The sequence below is a fragment of the Somniosus microcephalus genome, chromosome 4, assembly GCF_052327205.1.
Source record: "Somniosus microcephalus isolate GS21.2 chromosome 4, FLI_Smic_1.0, whole genome shotgun sequence".
NCBI classification, from domain to species: domain Eukaryota; kingdom Metazoa; phylum Chordata; class Chondrichthyes; order Squaliformes; family Somniosidae; genus Somniosus; species Somniosus microcephalus.
The window spans coordinates 275,156,511-275,173,648 of NC_140990.1; the positions used below are offsets into that span (position 1 = coordinate 275,156,511).

Genomic DNA, 17,138 nt, shown 5'->3' on the forward strand with positions numbered 1-17,138 from the left:
ACCCCTGAGCCGGTCAAGGCAACAAATAGTTCAAAGAGCAAACATGCACAATCTGAATAAAGACACTTCTTTATTTAACAAACTGTGTGCCCTTCCCGCATGACAAAGTAATAGAGAGAAACCCCCAAAAAAGCAGTCAGACACATAACTGGCTCTCACAACCTGGAGACAATGAACAAAAGAGTAAACAAAAAATGACCACGATCCTCGGCCTTCACTAAAAAAATTAACAGCATTTTGCCACACCTCCTACTTTTTGCCCTTCGAGGGCGATCTGCTTCGCTTGCGAGATTGGCCCCTTCCCACCCTGCAGCTCCTCCACAATGGGACCCCAGTGGCTGCAGCAAGGCTGGCGGAAGGCTGCTGAGTGTCAGAAACTGAGTCGGCAGATGCCCTTGAGGTACGGCCTGGGCCAGCTCTGGGCCTGGAGGGCCCGGCTGCTGACTGCTCCAACTCTGCATGGGCGGCAGCAGTCTGTCCTACAGGTGGTGGCAGCTGCAGTGAAGAAGTGACAGTGTTGGCAGCAGGAATGCTGCCATCCTGAGAGAGGACAGCCACTCCCTGGTCGGACGACACACTGGCACTCCCACGGGGCAGCACTGCAGCATGCGGAGCAATCTGCGGGAGCACAGACTGCTGGCCTGCTGCGGCGCGGCGAGGGCCCCGGTGATTCGTGCCCGATCCAGCGAGGGTGGCAACAGTCAGTGCTCGTGTGGCCTCAATCTGCGTCTGCATCAGACCAGCCACTGACTGCATTGCACCACTAAGCACTTGCGTGGAAGCCGCCTGTGCTGCACGGAAGTCCTGCAGACTCCTTGCCTGTGCTGCACCGAAGTCCTGCAGACTCCTTGCCAGTGCTGCGCCGAAGTCCTGGATACTCCTTGCCAGTGACTCAATGGATTCGGGCATCCTTGCCACTGCAGCCACGAGCTCAGTATGCCTGTGCTCTGCCTGGGTGCCCATTTCAGCGAGGAGCCGCACCTCTTCTGCGCTCACTGTAGCAGGACTGGAGGCCAGACTCTCCCTCCGGGGAGAAGGCCGCCGAGCTTCCCTACCTCACCGGCGTTGCTGCAGCCCGCTGGGCCCCGTAGCTTCACCCTCCTCAGACCCTTCCCCCCTGCTTCCCTCCAGGGAAGACGTGTCCCCATTATGGCCATGGGCTGCCTCGGCTGAGGGTGGCACTGATGGTCCGGCTTCCTCTTCCTCCTCGCCTTTAGAATCACTCACAGTGGCAGCTTCAGGGCCCGCCTCCTCACCTGGCGAATCAGCATCTGAAAGCAGGGAGGTACAAGAGTTGCTTTAGCGTGAGGACAGGGCGGCAGCGAGGGAGGCATGAGTGCTGCAATGCACTGTATTGGTTCGATAGTGGCAAAGGATGCTGGTGTAAGGCACAAGTGGAAGGAGAGAGGTCAAAAAGGTGATGACCTTACCATTGCTTTCCAGAACGGGGTCGGCAGCTCCAGTGGCGACGGGGCCAATCATCTGGCCTGCCATAATCCGCTGGACTCGCTGCTCCAGATCGCTGAGGTCTTGAAGATGAGGCCGGCCTCCCCCGGTCCATTGCTGCTGCCTCCTGTTATGGGCCAGCTTGCCCTGCAAAGGACGGGCTCTGAGTACAGTGTGAAGCCCTGATCTTGGCTGCACTGCCTCCCATGATCGATTAGCCCTTACAGTGTGAAGCCCTGATCTTGGCTGCACTGCCTCCCATGGTGGAATAGCCCTTACAGTGTGAAGCCCTGATCTTGGCTGCACTGCCTCCCATGGTCTATTAGCCCTTACAGTGTGTAAAGTGCTGAATGTGCGTGTGAGTTTCATGAAAGGCCCATAGGTGTTGGATGAGGGCTGAGCATTGGGGCTTTCAGGACCCTTTGGCCATAAAGTGAGGTGGACATGCAGGGATGAAGAGGATACTGAAAAGGGTACTCACCCTGACGACCCAAGTGAGGTCGTTGAACTTCTTCCTGCATTGCAGAGGGGTCCTAGGCACCATGCTGCTGGAGGTCACTCTGTGAGCCACCTCCCTCCAAGCTTTGCGATAGTCGTTGGGCAGCGGCCTCCTGCCACTGTCCGGAAACAGGATAGATCGCCTGCGCTCCACTGCGCCAACCAGAACCTGCAGGGCCCCCTCACTGAACCGCTGCGCTCGCTCCCTGGCCCTCTCCATGGTCCTAGGCATTAGAATGTGGCAGCAGGTCTGTCCAGGCCGAGAATCAGGGCTCCAATGCGCAGGGTGTGGCTGCAATCCAAGATCAAACCTCCCCTTTAAGAGCTGACCGGCGCCAGCGTGTCTGCGTGCAATCGCTAACTGGCCGCACCTGCGCTGCACCCGCCCTCGGTGGTAGCGCCTCGTTTCTCCGGCTTAGCGCCTTAAGACAGTCGTGCAGCGCCTGTTTTAGCGCTCCAAGCACCTCCTGGGGCGAAGCAGGTCAATTTAGCAGTAGGTGGCGATAATTTGCGCCGGCTCGAGTATAACGCCCCAAACGTGGCGATACTGAATTTCTCCCCCAAAGCAGTCAGGCTTGTTTTTTTAACGCTCTTAGACCTATTAGAATTATTATTTACTGTGGCCATGTTTGATTTAAACCGTTGATTTCTCTGACTGCCACTTTTGTTTTTCTCCTTCCTATCTTTTGCTTTTATCCTTGTTTCCCTTTCCTCTGTCTCCCTGCTCAGGTTCCCAGCCCCCTGCCATTTTAGTTTAAACCCTCCCCCAGAGCACTAGCAAACACTCCCCCTAGGACATCGGTCTCGGCCCTGCCCAGGTGCAAACCGTCCGGTTTGTACTGGTCCCACCTCCCCCAGAACCGGTTCCAATGTCCCAGGAATTTGAATCCCTCCCTTTTGCACCATTCCTCTAGCCACGTATTCATCTGAAATATCCTTCTATTTCTACTCTGACTAGCATGTGGCATCCTGAGATTACTACCTTTGAGGTCCTATTTTTTAATTTACCTCCTAACTCCCTTTTAGGACCTCATCCCGTTTTTTACCTATATCGTCGGTACCTATATGCACCACAACAACTGGCTGTTCACCCTCCCCTTCCAAAATGTTCTGCAGCCGCTCTGAGACATCATTGACCCTTGCACCAGGGAGGCAACACACCATCCTGGAGTCTCGTTTGCAGCCGCAGAAACGCCTATCTATTCCCCTTACAATAGAATCCCCTATTACTGTAGCTCTACCCCTCTTTTTCCTCCCGTCCTGTGCAGCAGAACCACCCCTGGTGCCAGGAAGTTGGCTGCTGCTGCTTTCCCCTGCTAAGCCAGCCCCCCCAACAGTATTCAAAGTGGTATAACTGTTTGAGAGGGGGATGTCCACAGGGGACTCCTGCACTACCTGCCTGCGCCTACTACTCTGCCTGTTGGTCACCCATTCCATTTCTGCCTGTGCAACCTTTGCCTGCGGTGTGAACTGTGACAAATGGATTTCAATATAAGCAAATGTGAGGTCATCCACTTTGGAGCTAAAAAGGATAGAACAGGGTACTTTTTAAATGATAAAAAGCTAAAAACAGTGGATGTCCAAAGTGACTTGGGAGTCCAGGTGCATAGATGATTAAAATCATGAACAGGTACAGAAAATAATCAAAAAGGCTAATGGAATGCTGGCCTTTATATCTAGAGGACAAGGGGGTAGAAGTTATGCTGCAACTATACAAAACCCTGGTTAGACCACACCTGGAGTACTGTGAGCAGTTCTGGGCACCACACCTTAGGAAGGATATAGTGGCCTTGGAGGGAGTGCAGCGTAGATTTACCAGAATGATAGCCGGATTTCAAGGGTTAAGTTACGAGGAGAGATTATACAAATTAGCGTTGTATTCCCTAGAATTTAGAAGGTTAAGCGGCGATCTGATCAAAGTTTTCAGGATATTAAGGGGAACAGATAGGGTAGATAGAGAGAAACTATTTCCGTCAGTTGGGGATTCTAGGACTAGGGGGCATAGCCTAAAAATTAGAGCCAGACCTTTCAGGAGTGAAACTAGGAAACACTTCTACACACAAAGGGTGGTAGAAGCTTGAAACTCTCTTCTGCAAACGGCAATTGATGCTGGATCAACTGTTAATTTTAAATCGAAGATTGACAGCTTTTTGTTAACCAGAGGTATTAAGGGATATGGGTCAAAGGAGGGTATATGGAGTTAGATTGCAGATCAGCCATGATCACATTGAATGGCAGAACAGGCTTGAGGGGCTGAATGGCCTACTCCTGTTCCTATGTTCCTATCTGATCATCCACTCCTTGAACAGTCTATCCATCTACTGCCTCATTTTCAATCTCCAATGCCCTCTTCATTGGCCCTCAATGATCCACTCTCCAGCTCATTCCAGAACTCTTCTGTCTGCATTCAATCCCACACAAAGTATTATTCTCCTACCCTCATTGCAGCTCTGTGACAGAACCTTCACCCATCTTACCCCCATACTCTGGATTTCTCTCCTTTAATTCATCTGCCTTGCTATATCCCTCCCTAACTTCAAGACCCTCCTGAAAATTTACCTTTTCCACTACACTTTTGGTCATCTCTCTAAATTCCCTTCCTACTGCTGCTTGTGTCCAACCATAACTGTGAAGTGCCTTGAGGCTTTCTGGTATGTTAAAGTTATCATATAAATGGAAGTTGTTGTTGTGGTTCAAACATTTGTTTAAAAGATTTCAATAACTGTTATGGAGACAAATAGAAGTGTCATTATACAAGAAATGTCCCGAAACAGCTATGAAATGAATAAGCAGTCAGTCTGTATTTAGGTGGTATTGACTAAGGCAGAAATATTAGTTGGGACATCAGCCCAACTATTCCCCTCCATAGCGCCTGACGAACATTCAGTTCCAAAGTGCTATAGAGAGGGAAAAGGGGCAGAGACTCATTACGTTGGGGGTAATATGTCACCACAGGATTTCTGGAACTTCCCATTGTGGTGGTCCTGGGCTTGCACCTACTACAAGTGCAGGACAGAGGCAATAGTGGAGATGAGGCGGGAGAAAGTGTTCCCTGCTCTCCTTTACATGCATCTGTGATGGAAAGGCTCCCGATTTTAGGGATGCACAAAGAAGGTGTAAGCCTTACACCTTGGCTGTCCCAGATTAGAGGATCTGAGACCATCAGCCAACAAGGCGATTGGTGGCCAGAGAAGGTAAGTGGAAGCTTCAGTTATCACCTTCAATACGATCTTTGGGCCTGGAGTTTTCCAACAGCAGCCAGAAGACACTGAGGCTGGCAGTCAGATTGGTAGCTGCAGACCTCTTAGGCTTACAGCTGCACATGTGTTCCCACCCTCATTTTTAGGCACAAGCCCCTGCCAAGGAGAAAGCCTGTGCAGGGGTGTGACTAGGTCATGCAAATGAGCAGTGTGTACCACCTACAAAATGCTCTGCAGCAACTCGCCTCGGCTTCTTCGGCAACACCATCCAAACCCGCGACCTCTACCACCTAGAAGGACAAGGGCAGCAGGTGCATGTGAACACCATCACCTGCAAGTTCCCCTCCAAATCACAGAATATCCTGACTTGGAAATATATTGCTGTTCCTTCATCGTCGCTGGGTCAAAATCCTGGAACTCCCTACCTAACAGCACTGTGGGAGTACCTTCACCACACAGACTGCAGCGGTTCAAGGCGGCGGCTCACCATCACCTTCTCAAGGGCAATTAGGGATGGGCAATAAATGCTGGCCTTGCTAGCGATGTCCACATCCCAGGAACGAATAAAAAGATGCTCCACAATCAAGCATACTGAGGCCTCGTCGGGCATGTTGCGCCTGTCTAGCACCCAGGCAAGTAGGGGAGAATATTGGAGTCCAGTGCTCACTACTGTTCTTCAAATAGGATATTTAATGTTCATCTGGAACAGGGAGATGGTATATTCTCACATAAAATTCACATAGGAAGTGACCTACCAGGAAGTTACTGGCTTGAGTCCCAGAACCGAACGCCAAACAAGCCTATTACTACTGTAGAGAGTGAACTTGTGTAGTTCTAGAATGCCTCAACATTAAGGTAGAGCATCGTAAAGAACACTGAGCTTTGATGAGGAACAGAGCACCTTAATAAGGACACTACCTGGCACAGCATCTCTCCATGATGGTGCATTTCAGTTGAGAACTAACACATCCTGAGTGAGATAAGGGAGAGGGAGAAACAGGAATATAAATGAAATATAAGAATAATTAAATAGCATGCTTTTCTGCAGACATTTGCATTGATACTACTTTACAATCTTTAAACATTACAGTGCTGACTTTACAAATGCTCCCACCCAGCGTGGAGCCTCAGCTGTAGGAGCACTATTTCATAAAATCAGCTTTACATGGTTTTACTTTTATATATTTTAATTTTGCAGGTGACAACAGCACTATAATAATAATTCAACCACAACCACATCTGATCTTGAGAGAACAGCTCCTTTAAGTAGAATAAGTGAATTTTCTGACTGTGGGGAGAATTGTTCAAGACTCTAGAAAAAGCAAACCCAGGAGAAGGCTATGATCTCAGGCTTGCAGTCTTTGGTGACAGTGCTGTAATCCAAATGGGATGTTAGAATTTCCATGTTATGTGTATATATTTATTTTGAGGATCAGACTAAAAACCCTGATATACTGTTTTCCACAGTGTGCCCTGTACCATCCACCTCATCTGAAAAAAGGATATTCACAGTACACAAAACAAAGAAGATGACTGACACATGTAACATGAATACCATGCATGTACCTTGCATGGACTGTCCGATATTTTAAAGGAGACCTACACTAACTGACAGGAGATGTACAACATTTATACAGCATCATATAAATCTGAAATGTTGGGCCAATGCAGCTTGAACTGCTTCTTCATTAGGCACGCATACAACTTTGTTTCTCACTTTACAGCAGACATATACAGGAGTCGTACATGGCCCACATAATTGAAAATCACTGTGTGTTTGGATTGTGACATATCAGTTACAAGAATAATCAATTTTAAAGGAAATCACAGTAGGAAATAATGCAACTTCCTTTGCTTTCTCAGTGAGAAAATACAAAATAATAACAATGATAATAATATCAATGATTTGGATGAGGGGACCAAATGTAATATATCCAAATTTGCTGATGATACAAAGCTGGGTGGTGGGAATGTAAGTTGTGAGGAAGATGCAAAGAGGCTTCAAGGGGATATAGACAGGCTAAGTGAGTGGGCAAGAACATGGCAAATGGAATATAATGTGGAGAAATGTGAAGTTATCCACTTTGGTAGGAAAAATAGAAAAGCAGAGTTTTTTTTAAATGGTGAGAGATTGGGAAATGTTGCTGTTCAGAGGGACCTGGGTGTCCTTGTACACGAATCACTGAAAGTTAACATGCATGTACAGCAAGCAATTAAAAAAGCAAATGGTATGTTGACCTTTATTACAAGAGGATTCGAATATAGGAGTAAAGATGTCTTACTGCAATTATATAGGGCCCTGGTGAGACCACACCTGGAGTATTGTGTACAGTTTTGGTCTCCTTACCTAAGGAAAGATATACTTGCCATAGAGGGAATGCAACAAAGGTTCACCAGACTGATTCCTGGGATGGGGGGATTGTCCTATGAGGAGAGATTGAGTAGATTAGGCCTATATTCTCTGGAGTTTAGAAGAATGTGAGGTGATCTCATTGAAACATACAAAATTCTAACAGGGTTCGACAGGGTAGATGCAGGGAGGATGTTTCCCCTGGCTGGGGAGTCTAGAACCAGGGGTCAGCCATTTAGGACTGAGATGAGGAGAAATGTTTTCACTCAGAGGGTGGTAAATTTTTGGAATTCTCTACCCCAGAGGGCTGTGGAGGCTCAATCGTTGAGTATATTCAAGACAGAGATCAATAGATTTTTGGATATTAAGGGAGTCAAGGATATGGGGATAGTGCAGGAAAGTGGCGTTGAGGTCAAAGATCAGCCATGATCTTATTGAATGGCGGAGCAGGCTCGAGGGGCCAAATGGCCTACTCCTATTTCTTATGATCTTATGTAATAACACATAAGCTTGCAATGTACAGCTCCATGGCATGTTATGTTAGCGCTTCACCATACTGTGCCTAAGTTTATCATATTGTAGTTTAAGCTCCACTGACTAAAATGGAGCTTTTGCCAACACCAAGGGACACAATTACTGAAATGTGGATAATTCTATGTACAGAATATATTTACTCTATCGGATCACACTACTTAATAATTGATTTTTCTTGTCAACATTCTCAGTGAAAACAAAATCTCAGTTGTCTGTGTTCAATGAGAAACAGAGCTTCAGTATCTACCGGTTATTGATTCACTTAACAACTATTGAGCTGACATGTAATACTCCACAATAATAGAAAAAAGGATTTTTAAAAATCTTTCACAAATCTTTTGTTTCTTCACTTAAAACATTCATTTTTGTGAAATGCCATAAATCTATTGGCAGTTATAAAGGAATTATTCATGTAAGGGGTTCCTGAACCATTGTTAATTAACACTATTTTTGATGTGCCAAAAAAGCTTGTGAAATGTTCAATGATCAGAAGCCTCGTCATTAAAGACAAGAGGGGCTTACAGTGCAATACTGGAAAAGAAAAGTGATGATTGTAAAGGTCAGCTTTGTCTTCATTTCTCTCTTGCTTTCTCTTTGCCGTAGTGAAGGGCTATTCTTCCTGTCAGAAAGCCAAGTAGTTCCCACAGGCAAAGCTTTGGCACACTGCACATGCTGTATACTGTATAAAACAAGCTGAGAGTTGCTGAGCAAAGCAGCCCAGCACTATGGTCAATTTAGTTGAAATATAATACCTTGTGAATCAGTTAGGTGTCTGACCTGTGACCCTTTAGGCTGCCTAAGCATATTGCATTCAAATTTAACAGTTCTTCTTCAAAATATTAATTTAATTAAGCCATGTTTCATTGCCCAGTAAGCTCTTGAAACAAACTGACTATATTAAGAGGTTGATATTACATCACTTACAATATTTACTTTTGCCAAAGCAATGAAGAAAAAAACCCAAAGCTATTTGTATTCTCGTATCAAATTGACACTCTTAGACTGGGTTTAATCTCTTTAGTCTTCCTTCACACAAAATGGCAAAATTGCCTTGTCAAGCTAATCTGTCTGTAAACACAAAAAACATTTCTTACTCTGCCATGCTTAGCAATAAGGAAAGATAGGCCAGCTGTTAAATATTGGCCCATCCCTGTCTTCAACATACTGTAGGTCATTTTACTTTGCCAGGTGATAGCCACATATTGAGCTATTGGGTTGAGGTTTACTGAATGGCACTGCAACATCATTGCCGTTCTGGTGCCGACTGAATTCCAATCTTTGTTTAGTTTCTAAGCTTCACTGTATAATAGATAAGTTTCACTTCATCTTTCAGATCCATCTGTGTACAGCTTCCCAAGACAACGGGCTGGATTTTCTCTTTCTGGCAGGGTAGTCGCAAGGCAGTACTTGTACCTGCCCCACTGACTATACCATGGCCCCAGCCCATTTCCCTGGATTGAAGGTCACTTAACATACAGGGTGGGCTCCAGTGGGCTTCTTGCCACCAAGGGGAGCCCACTTCTGCCAGGAGGGAAATCCTGCCCATGTTCCAGCACTGCTGCAGCATTAGAAGAGGTTGTCGTACATGTCTTCACACTGTTCCCTTTGGGGAACTGTATGAAGTGGTGGAAGGATTTCTGGCCGCGATTAACGCTCCTTCCGTGACCGTAACCATCTTCGTACCAGCCATTAGGGTGGTTAGTCCTATGGCGGGAGGGTTTTACGGGCTCCCACAACCCATACGAGGGGGGGGTCACCCACACCCACAAGTATCCCACTGGATGTCAACCCAGAATTTAGAGCCGGAGCTCCGACTCCACTTGGCAGGACTGTCTGGAGCAGGGTTCGAAACCCTACGCCTTCTGGCCCAGCGGCGGGGATGCTACCGCTACGCCAAAGGCCCACTCCCATTAGAAGAGGTGGACCTGCCACTTAAATGGGGCACAAGTGCCCTGAAGAAGAATTTAGGAAAGCTATCATTGTTGAAGTCCACTGCATCCTCGGATTTTAACTTGTGCTGCCTGCCCCCCCACAACAAAAGTGATTTGTAAGGATAACCACTGTAACACACTTATGGTTCAAAGTAGATGCATCATTGATATGCCTTTAATGTACACTCACCTTGAAAACCTTTGTAACTTTAATCTGGCAGAGATTTCCCGGTTAGTTCCTGATTTCCTTTGCCATCATTCTTCTCATTTCAGGTCGTGTCTTAGTTGACCTAAAATAATAATTTAAAAATTAGCTAATATGCTGGCCAAATTAAGGCTCTTTTGGATAAGCAGCAAACAGATTACATTTTATATACTTTAAACATCCCATGCTTTGAAAGCTTTATTCATCTGCTACAGTAGTTGTTTGCTTTTCATTATGTCCTTACAAAGCTGTTTACAGTATACATTATCTGCAGAGTCTCCAATTTACTGTATTGTATTTGTACGGTAGGCAAATATCTTAAAGGAAAATACAGATTTAAATATGGGGGTTGATATTGGTTTTCCAGTGGGGCGTGGGCAGGGAAAGAGCAATCGCCACGCAGAGAAAATGGTGGGGTTGCCCTAAAGTTCATGGTGGAGGCTCACTGTCAGCATGAAACGTGTTCTCCACTGGCAGCCTGCTGTTGCAGGTTCTTAAGAGCCTACAGCAGCTTATACTGGGGTGTATTTTTGGTAGCCAAAACATTGAAACACTGTGAATCTGCAGGAGGATGTTTGGGTGTAAGAGGAGTTCCAGCAGAGTTCTGAGGTTTTCAGATACAACCGGTGGAAAGACCTCAGAATAGGAAAGAGAGCCTCTTCTATTCAGTTGGTCAGCAGGTGCAAAGAGAAACTGATGAATGGGTATGGCGAGAAGTGGCACGAACTGAATATGATTAGCAATAGCTCCAGGATCTTGTTGCAGTACAAAAATAAATGTAATGATCTTACCAGGAGTGACATCTTTACATCTCCCATACTTTCTGCACAGTGCTGGAACACCCTACCTTTGCCTCGGTGCTATTAATCCTTCCTTTCCCTGCTTCTCATGGTTGTCCCTAGATCAGCAGAGTAGACATCACTGCACCTCCTTGTATTCCAAGCAGCCAGCCTTTGCAAGGGCCAACAGGAGAGGGATGGAGGATTGGTGTAATCGTAGCAGCTGGCAGGAAAGCATACACAGGCCTGCATGATGTGTTGCTGGTCATCACATACCAGTTGAATATTAATAGAGTGGAAACCCTTGGCATTCACAAAGGCAGTTGAGTTGTGTGAAGAAACCCATGGGTGCAGTGAATTACATTCTGGACTTGGGGCAATCCTGAAATCTCTGTGAACCCTAGAGACCTATTTTGCTGTTTCTGGAGGAAAGTGATGAATGTGTTTGTTCTAGTAAATAAGTCGTCAGTCACCTACTTAATACAAGCATAGATTACGCATAATTCTAGCAGTCCCGCAGTCAAACATCTGACAAACATTCTGTTCGCTTGGTAGTGAAATCTATTATGAGAAGACTACAGCAAGCAAAGGTTAATGAAATAGAAAGGGTTGAAAAGGAGGCATAAGTGAGAAGCTGGAACTAATTAACTGAAACTCTGGTATTTCTTATCAATTCTGACATAGGAATATCAATATTTATTAGGTTTTCATCACTTCTTTTCTGACTTATATAAGAATTTAAGTTGCAATTAGCAAACACTTTGGAATAATTTTAGTTGTCTCAAGACTGAAAGTTTACGGAGGCTAAATTCGATAGTCCCTGAAAACGGGCGCGGGGATTGCGATGCGCGATTAACCCGCGCCCGTTGCTTCCGATGCAGGCAGCCCAAGTTTGTGTGAGGATAGCACCAATTAAAGCTAGCCTGCACCACCTAAAGCCAGCCTGATACTCTTAAAGGGGAGGTGCATTCTGGCTGGAGCAGGTGCTGGAACTCTTTCTGGAGGAGACTCTGAGCAGGAAGAAGACTGAATAATGGCGTAACAGGGGAGAGAGCATGCTCCAAGGTTCACTAACACTGCACTGGAGTAGAGGAGGTGGACAGAAGGAGAGAGGTCCTCTATTCACAGGGGGCCAGGAGGCTTTCCGGACAAACTCTGCAAAGGCAGTAGGAGCAGATAACCGTGGCGGTCAATGCCAAGAGTCAAGCCCCGAGGACCTGGATGCAGAGCCGCAAGTTTAATGACCTCACACGAGTGGTCAAGGTCACTGAATTCATCTTCAAATGCCATATCCCACCATCTGCACCATTAGCCTCACACACTGCTCAATGCACCACACCCCCATCACTCACCTAACAACAATCTCTATCAAATAGAACTCATACCTCACATTCATAGCTTCACCTCACACACTTAGCACTGCTGCAAGCCTCACTCCCACATCTCACAGCTTGCACACACTGTCAGCTATTCAACCATGACAGGCACAGCACCCAAACACATTGCATCACTCTCACTGACACACTTCCCTCTCTCTTGCAGGACAATTTGGCGCATAACCGGAGACAGCAGGAGCTAACCAGTGGGGGACAGGCATGGCTGCATGACCTTATCCCGATGAAGGAGACGGTGGTCACCATCATTGGAGAAGCCATTGCTGAGGCCGTGGCCAGCGGCGGGGCTGAAACCATCGAAGATGACAGTATCCTCATACCTAATCCTCCTTCTCACATCCCACTTCCCCCTCATCCCACAATGTCTTTTGATTTAAAAGCTGCAGAGGGAGTAAGCATGCAACTCTTACTTTCCCACTGCCCGCAACGCAACCCTACCCTCGTCTCTTTCTCCTTTCAGATACCCAAAAATTGCAACCTTGCCAGGCAATGGTGGAAGAGCAACAGATGGAAGAGGAAGAAGGCAGTGATGATCAAGACACAGCACCGTCACTCGATTTTACACTCGCAGCCACCAGCTCAGATGCTGCACTGCTCGTAATTTAGAGTATAGCTTAGAGGCGGGATCTGCATGGGGTGAGACACCGGGCGTGAATGGCCTGCAGCCAGGGCAGGGGGCAAGGATAGCGCAGGTGCCAGCTCACCGGAGGGCGAGGTCATACACGAGTTCTGCTGCAGAGGACTTAGAAGAGCACTTCGATGAGGCAGGCTACAGAAGAAGGCTGATGGGTATGCACAATGAATAGCTTGGTGCATTGGGAGGCCTGCCAGAAAGCCTGCGTTCAATGTCAAGGAGCATGGAGGAGTCCAGCACCAACTTGGCACAGGGCTTTGCGCAGAGCTTGGAGCCCATCCTTTCCAGCAGTCTAGCAATCTATCCTCCAACAGATTACTAGGATTGCTGAGGCACCGCCTCGGGGGACTGGCAGCGGTTTCGTGGAGTACGAACCTGTTGTCCTCTCTCAGGATGACAGCATTTGTACTCCCACCCCTGCTGCTCTGCCAGTGCCCTTGCTGTTGCCTGCCAGCCAGTCAGCCCAGACTGCTGCTATCCTTGTAGAGGTGGTGCAGTCTGAAGCCGGGTGTTCTAGGCCCAGAGCTGCTCAAGGTCATCCTCCAAGGCCATCTACAGTCTCCCCCACTGAAAGTCAGAAGCCTTCCACCAGCCATGCTGCAGCCACTGGGGTAGCACTGTGTACAAGCACTAGGACAGGCAAAGGCACACAGAAGACAGGCACTCAGGGAATGCACAAGGCTGATTAGTTGACATTTGTATGAAATATGGCATGGTTTGATAAATAAATTTAATTTGGAATGTTTATTTGGTGTTGGCTTTTATTTTGGCATTGTGGGCAAACGGACGCTGTGATGGTCAGTAACAGAAGGAAGGTAAGATATGGGACTGTTGGTGAATGTGGAATTGGGGTTGTGTTTACTGGTATCGCAACCGAATGAGTCAGTCAGTCACGGGTTGCCTGGCCAGAAAGGGGCTGTCTGGGTTGCCTCCTCCCTTCCTCCTCCTCCTTCCTCCCCTCCTTAACTGGTCGCTGTATAGCTGATGGTGAGATTGTGCAGCATGCAGCAGACCCATGAATCTGAACACCCGCTCTGCCGAGTAGTGCAGCGCTCTTCCAGAGTGGTCCAGGCAGTGGAAGCGTTGCTTCAGCACGCCAATGGTCTACTCGATGATATTTCATGTGGCAGCATAGCTTTCATTGTATGAATGCTGCCCATGTGTGCTTGGGTTGCGCACTGGAGTCATGAGCCATGTTGTCAACGGATAGCCCTTGTCGCCCAGTAACCACCCTCTGGTTTGTCGTGGTGGCTCAAATGCAGATGGCACAGCAGACTGCCACAGAATGAAGACTATATATCTGCTGCCAGGATACCGGGCATTCGCCTGCATGATTTGTTGAGTATGGTCGCACACCAGCTGGTTGCATTACATCTCAGAGTTTACATGTGGCTCCTGCAAAGCGATGTGCGTGCAGTCAATGGCACACTGCACCATGGGGAAGCCTGCAATCCTCGCAAAGCCGTGTGCTCGCTCGGCCTACTGCTTTCTGGCCAGAGAGAATTGAATGTATTCAGCTCTCTTGGAATACATAGCTTCAGTTACCTCCCTTAGGCAGCAGTGCATGGCAAACTGGGAGATGTTGCATATATCTCCTGCTCCAGCCTGGAAGGAGCCCGACGCATAAAAGCGAAATTGACGGGATTGAAGGCCGATAAATCACCAGGGCCTGATAATCTACATCCTAGGGTACTTAAGGAAGTGGCCCTAGAAATAGTAGATGTATTGCTGGTCATCTTCCAAAATTCGATAGACTCTGGAACAGTACCCATGGATTGGCGGGGAGCTAATGTTACCCCACTGTTCAAAAAAGGTGGTAGAGAGAAAACGGGGAATTACAGACTGGTAAGCCTGACATCGGTAGTGGGGAAAATGCTAGAGTCCATTATAAAAGATGTAATAGCAGAGCACTTGGAAAACAGTGACCGGATCGGACAAAGTCAACATGGATTTACAAAAGGTAAATCGTGCTTGACTAATCTACTGGAATTTTTTGAGGATGTAACTGATAAAATAGATAAGGGAGAACCAGTGGATGTGGTCAATTGGACTTTCAAAAGGCTTTCGATAAGGTCCCGCATAAGAGATTAGCGTGTAAAGTTAAGGCACATGGGATTGGGGGCAAGGTATTGACTTGGATAGAGAACTGGTTGGCAGACAGAAAGCAAAGAGTTGGAATAAACGGCTCTTTTTCCGAGTGGCAGGCAGTGACGAGTGGGGTACCGCAGGGATCGCTCCTTGGACCCCAGCTATTCACAATATATATATATGATCTGGACGAGGGAACTAGATGTAATATCTCCAAGTTTGCAGACGACACAAAGCTGAGTGGGCATGTGTGCTGTGAGGAGGATGCCGAGAAACTCCAGTATGATTTGGACAGGTTGGGTGATTGGGCAGAAGCATGGCAGATGCAATATAATGTGGATAAATGCGAGGTTATCCACTTTGGTTTCAAAAACAAGAAGGCAGATTATTATCTGAATGGCAATAGATTGGGAGAAGGGGAAGCGCAATGAGACCTGGGCGTCCTTGTGCACCAGTCGCTGAAGGTAAGCATGCAGGTGCTGCATGCGGTTAAGAAGGCAAATGGCATGTTGGTCTTCGTAGCGAGAGGGTTTGAGTACAGGAACAAGGATGTCTTGCTGCAGTTGTACAGGGCCTTGGTGAGACCATATCTTGAGTATTGTGTGCAGTTTTGGTCACCTTATCTGAGGAAGGATGTTCTTGCCATGGAAGGAGTGCAGCGAAGATTCACCAGACTGATACCTGGGATGGCAGGAATGACGTATGAGGAGAGATTGGGTCGATTGGGCTTGTACTCGCTGGAGTTTAGAAGAATGAGAGGGGATCTTATCGAAACCTACAAAATTCTAACAGGACTAGACAGACTAGATGCAGGAAGGATGTTCCCGATGGCTCGGGAGTCCAGAACCAGGGGTCACAGTCTAAGGATAAAGGGTAAGCCATTTAGGACAGAGATGAGGAGGAATTTCTTCACCCAGAGAGTGGTGAACCTGTGGAATTCTCTACCACAGAAGGCAGTAGAGGCCAATTCATTAAATATATTCAAGAAGAAGTTGGATATATTGCTTAAGGCTAAAGGGATCAAGGGATATGGGGAGAAGGCAGGGACAGGGTACTGAATTTGGATGATCAGCCATGATCGCATTGAATGGCGGAGTAGGCTCGAAGGGCCGAATGGCCTACTCCTGCTCCTATCTTCTAAGTTTCTATGTAAGTTCATGGCCACGGTCACCTTCACAGCCACTGGCAAAGTGGGTCATCACCCTGCTCTGAGGTTGCAGTTGTGGCTGCAGCAGTTGGCAGATTTCAGTGAAGAGGTCCTTGGTGCAGCGCAGGCATCTGACACACTGTTCCCCGCTGAGTTTCAGGTAGGAGTATTGCTCCCTGAACACCCAGGGCGGATATGGCCTCCTGCTCACAGCCCTTCTCCCCCTCCTCCCTCTGCCAGCAGCTTGTCCTGCTCTGTGTCGCCTCTACTCATTCTCCCTGTCATGCTGTAGGCCAAGTAGAATGCCTAATACTGCATCCATGTTTGGGAGCAAGTGGTCTGTGTAGAATCCTTGAAGTCAGGGTAAAGTCCTTCAGCACCTGCCACACCACTCCCTGTGGACTTTGGCAAATTTAAATAACTCTAGAAACCACCAAACACTTCTACAAATGCAGCAAGGAAGAGCCAGTAGAAATCAATCAGCAACTAACCTGTAAGTTGATTATGATCCCTTTAAAGAGTGTTCCTGCTGCTGAATGCATGTTCAGCTGTGCGAGCTTAAGAGAGGGCATCAGCTGGAGCGTTGCGCTCCAAAATGGCAGCACTGGTGTCAAATCAGCATAACACGCTGACTGACATCATGATCTGCCTATTCTGCATACTTCTGGCTCACGCTCACTGTGCCCGCGCTAACACGCTCACCAAGATGGCATCCGGCGCAACTTGCGCCAGAACCCGCGGTACTGCTTTATGTCGCCTCTGCGGGAGCCAAAACGGCACCCGTAGCACCAAAACTGCGGACGCTATGTAGTCCAATTTCACGGCCTATGTTTCCTATTTTATTTTCTCTACAGGAAGCCCACGCTATAACTCAAGCTGGATGGCATGGTCGCCTTGGTTATGAGCCACATCACAAATGAGGCCCATTCAGC

The 17,138-nt window shown here is 47.4% G+C and overlaps 1 protein-coding gene across 2 annotated transcripts in view; it reads right to left on the minus strand.

The window, feature by feature from the left end:
• Positions 1 to 17,138, minus strand: part of csrnp3 (cysteine-serine-rich nuclear protein 3) — a 367,963-nt gene that overhangs the window by 137,038 nt on the left and 213,787 nt on the right. For both annotated transcript variants that reach the window (XM_085986454.1, XM_085986453.1), the window contains one exon: positions 10,150 to 10,249. The gene's annotated coding sequence lies outside the window, so the exon portion shown is untranslated. The remainder of the gene's footprint in view (positions 1 to 10,149; positions 10,250 to 17,138) is intronic.